This window comes from Sapajus apella, unplaced genomic scaffold, assembly GCF_009761245.1.
Source record: "Sapajus apella isolate SASKATOON/1434 unplaced genomic scaffold, GSC_monkey_1.0 scaffold157, whole genome shotgun sequence".
In the NCBI taxonomy this organism is placed as follows: Eukaryota; Metazoa; Chordata; class Mammalia; order Primates; family Cebidae; genus Sapajus; species Sapajus apella.
The window spans coordinates 442,716-447,265 of record NW_022437097.1 but is presented as its reverse complement, the minus strand read 5'-3'; the positions used below and the strand labels follow the sequence as shown (position 1 = coordinate 447,265).

The 4,550-nt window shown below is 41.1% G+C and overlaps 1 pseudogene across 1 annotated transcript; it reads right to left on the bottom strand.

Moving 5' to 3' along the window:
* Nucleotides 1-495: 495 nt before the first annotated feature.
* LOC116541839 lies at nt 496-2,053 on the bottom strand (annotated as a pseudogene). Its single transcript, XR_004264970.1, has one exon. The product of XR_004264970.1 is annotated as a cytosolic arginine sensor for mTORC1 subunit 1 pseudogene (transcript).
* Nucleotides 2,054-4,550: the final 2,497 nt, after the last annotated feature.

The following is a 4,550-nucleotide window of genomic DNA, read 5'->3' as shown; positions in this document are numbered from 1 at the left end:
GCATGCTTCCTATCTGCTCATATACTCTTGTGGGTTTTAAACCTTTTCAGAGAAAAGAGCTTCTGTGATATATGCCTCTTAACATAGATCTTACATAAATAGGCCAAAAAACTCAGTTTTGTCAAGCTAATAATTGAATTTTAACCAACAAAACCAGCCAGCTTGCTATAGAATTATTTTAATAAGGCATACACTATATGCTTTTCATTCCTGTATATTTTTATACATTTGCAGATATCATACATGGAATTTTATATTCTTCCTATTCAGTTAACATTCTGTGTATTTCTTCTGTTTTCTATATGATTTAAAAAACGTTATTCTCCACCCCTCTTCTATCCTATTTTTAGTTTTTACATCAGCTCTTCCCTCCCGCTTCTGTCTCCAATGTCCTTTTTACCACACTATGCCTTTGCCTACTCATAGCTTAGCTTATTCATGAAAATATGTGGCTTTTGTTTTCTATTCTGTGTTACTTTACAAGTCTTGCAATTCTTTTTTTTTTTTTTCACTACAAAGTCCTTTATTAACAAGGCAATGAAAACAGAAGAGAGAGAGATGTCAAAATACTTTTCTTGGAGGCCCCAGGAGGGAGAGGCACTGTCAGGACTCACCTGGCCAGGGAAGGCGACCCCACCAGAGGCAGAATGGAGGTCAGAGTCCCGTCCAGGGGACAGCTGGCCCAGGAAGCCTGGGGGGAATGGCTCCGGCCTCAGGCAGGGACTGTGCAAACCCTGAGGCCGTGCAGGGAGTGATGGGTTGGGGGCTTAAGCCCCGAGCACGGTGTTCCCCTGCCTGGCAGACCTAATCAGGCAAGCAGCTGCCCACTCCATCAGCGAGTACACTCAGGTGTCCACATAAAAACTGGTGCCTGCACACAGCTTACATACAGAGAGCAGAATGAGGGTCCCCCGGCAGGAATGGAGGTTCATTCCAGAGGAAATAGCTGAGAGGAGTCTTTGGAAGCCTGGATCGAGGGGAGAACCGGGAGGCTGCTCTGTTCCCCACCAGTCTCAGGAAGCCAGGCCTTCCTGCCGCCGCTGGAGGACCTCTATGGCGCTGCCGATACCATCCTCGGGCACCAGGGCATGGTCGAAGTTGAAGGTGCTGATGTAGTAGGCGGAGATGTCAGCAGCAGCCTGGGGAACCGCGATCTGTGCCACGATGCCGCATTCATCGAAACCCAGGGTCCGTCCACCGATGCGCACCATCCTCCACAGCACCCCTGAGGAGCTGGTCAGCAGGAGGTCACTGGGGAACTGTTTCTGTGTCTCAGCATCCATGACAATGGAGATATAACCCTCGATGAGGGAGAAGGCAAAGAACGTGATGGAGCTGGATTCAGGATCGCTAGAGGCTGCCTCCTTGGGAGTGCTGTGAGAGTAGCAGAGGACATCTATGAGGGTGGTGGCGATGGCTGGCAGAGTCTCTGGGTCCAGTGTGAGGACACAGACGCAGTTCTGTGGGCTCTGGATGGGATGCACTGTGGGGCTGGGTCCATGCTGAGGGCGGGGAAAGCCGTTGCTGGAATCGTCCCTGGCCACAGGCACCGGCTCTCCGCCCACTTCCCGGTAAGTGTCAAACTCCTGGGCTTGCGTCTGGATCACCACAGACAGGTCCTGCTCCCGCACCAGGGTGAAGTCAGTCTGGTAAGTGGACAGCATTAGCACAGACACGTGGTGCTCGGCCAGTGGAGCGATGACCGAGCGGGCGATCTTGGTGACCCCAGCAGCCTCCACTGCTGCACCGCTGTGAGACGACACGTTCAGCACCAGCCATGTGGCCTCAGCTACTTGCAGGGACTCAGATGGGGGCAGCCCTTTAAAGCCCTCCTCGTCCACCATCAGGGTGTAATCCTCAGGGGTCTCGGTCAGGCTGAAGAACGTGCACCGGCTGCGGCGGGGCAGGAAGAGCAGCTTGATGAGTGGGTGGGTGTAGAGCCAGAGACCGGGACTGGCGATGCTCAGCACCTGCACCCGGTGCTCTAGGACGTGCAGCTCCATCGCGGCCCGTGCAGACCCGACCCCACCACCAACTAGACCCAGGCTGCGAGGGAGGCAATTCTTTTGTTAAATTATAGCTTAGTATTTTATTCTTTTTGACATCATTCGAAATGGAATTGTATATGTATGTTTTACTTCAGTAGCATTAGGGGTAGAAGAGGATTTTGGTTACATGGATGAATTGTGTAGTGGTGAAGTCTGAGATTTTAGTGCACCCACCCCCTAAGGAGTGTACATTGTACCCAATATGTAGTTTTTTTTTAATCCCTTCCCCTTTTGAGCCTCCAATGTTCATTTTACCATTCTGTGTGCTTTTGCCTACCCATAGCTTAGTTTGTAAGTGAGAACATATGGTATTTGGTTTTCCATTCCTAAGTTATTTCACACTGTTTTCTTAATTTCATTCACTGAATGTTCATTGCTAATATATATAAACAAAATTAATTTTAAATATTGATTTTTATCCTTCAAACTTGCTGAACTCATTAATTCTAATAGTTTTCTGGGGTGTTCTTTTGAATTATCTGTATACAAAACTCAGGTCATGTATAAGTAGAGACAGTTTTACTTCTTTTTCAATCTGGATATCTTTGTTACTTTTATTTGACTCTCAGCTGGCCCATCTCTAGGAGAGAAATTTTATTGTAAATTTTTTATTAGAGAGATATACTGTATATATTTTGCAATAGTATTTTTGAACTAATTATTCTTATAGAACGTCTGTATATTTTCTACTTCTTTGTAGATTTCTTCTTGACTTACAGCAAATGAAACATACGTTTATTAATTTCCATTTTTTTCTAGATATTTTTGATGTTGTTTTTATTTTTCTCCAGATTAATGGTTTCCTTGTTAGAAAATATCTGTAGATCTTCTATCATTTGAAATTTGTAGAGACTTTATTTATACTTCAGTGTATGCTTCTTTTTTAATACATGTTCTGTACGTGCCTGAAAATGATGTGCATTTTGGCAGCATTTGATTGAATGACAGTTTTATGAGGTTCAAATCTTCTAAATCCTCACATAGCTTCTTCTATTAATTAATGATAAAAATGTGTTAAAAAGAAAAATAATCAGAATAGAGGATTTTCTTTGGAGTTCTAGAGATGTTTTTATTTGTGAGTGTTGATGTTAGGTAAGTAAATGTCTATGTATTGTAATTATTTTATCTTCCTAATAATAACCTGTCTACATTAGCTTTTATGGTTAATATTTTCCTGGTATGCCTTTTCAGTTTTTAAATCTTTAACCCTCTGTATCCTAATGTTTTATATACATCTTCTGAAAATAGCAGCAAGTTGGGTTTTTTGTTATAGTCTGTTCGTTTTTACTTTAAAATAAATAGTCAATTTATGTTTAAAAAATTACTGATATATGTAGGTGTGCATTTTCCATTGTATCTGTGTTCACAGTTCATACATTTTCTCTTGTCTTCTCTTAGATTGTTTATATGTTCTTATCTAATTTACTTCCTTGTAATTTAGAAGTTGTATACTAACTTTTAAACTTTTTATTCTAATAATTATAACATAGATACAATATCAATATCCGTATTGTTCAGAGAAACAGAACCAATAAGACACACATACACAGTCTCCAAGCCAGCAGTCTTGAGACCCAAAAAGAGTCCATTTTTCAGTCCAAGTCTGAAGGCAGTAAAAGACTCATATCCCAGCGATAGCAGTCAGGCATGAAGAGCCCCCTCACTGGAGAAAAGGTCAGCTTTTTTGTTCTGTTTAGGCCTTTAACTGATTGGATGAGGTCCATTCACATTGGGGAGGGCAGTTTGCCTTACTCAGTCTACTGATTCAAATGTTAATTTCATCCAGAAATACTCTCACAGACACATCCAGAATAATGTTTGACCAAATATCTGGGCATCCTGTGGCCCAGTCAAGTAGAACACATAAAACTGACCACTACAGACACTTAATTGATCAAAGCCTTAGTTAATTTGTATCTTTACCTCATACCAAATTATAAAAGGGCCTTAGAAGACTCTGGCTTTATTTTCCTTCTCTTTTTATGCTGCTATTTTTAAAATTTCTTTTTTTATCTTTAAAATTCTACAAGGTGATATCTTTTTTTTTCTATTTTTTATTATGGTAAAATATACATAACATACTTTTTATCATTATAACCATTTGTGGGTATGCAGTTCAGTAGGATTAAATATATTTACAATGTTATATAACTATCATTAATATCTACACCAAAAATTACTATCCGCAACATAAACTTTGTACTCGCTAATCAATTAGTATCCCTTTTCCCTCTTCTTATCCTCTAATAAGCTTGATTCTGCTTTCTGTCTGTAAATGTGCCTGCTCTAGATACACTTACACTGGCGGTGTAGCCATTTGGGATTTGTAGCCTGTGGAGGGAAGGTTTTCCCTTTGAACTTTTCACTTTGGGCAGGTCCAATATTACTAAAGTTTCCTCATAATGGCATCCCTTATTTCATGAAATAACTTATTTCTCAGTTTGCTTGCCATTCATTGGTTAATAAAAGAAGTACTGAAGAATAGAGAGTTTTATCTGTGTC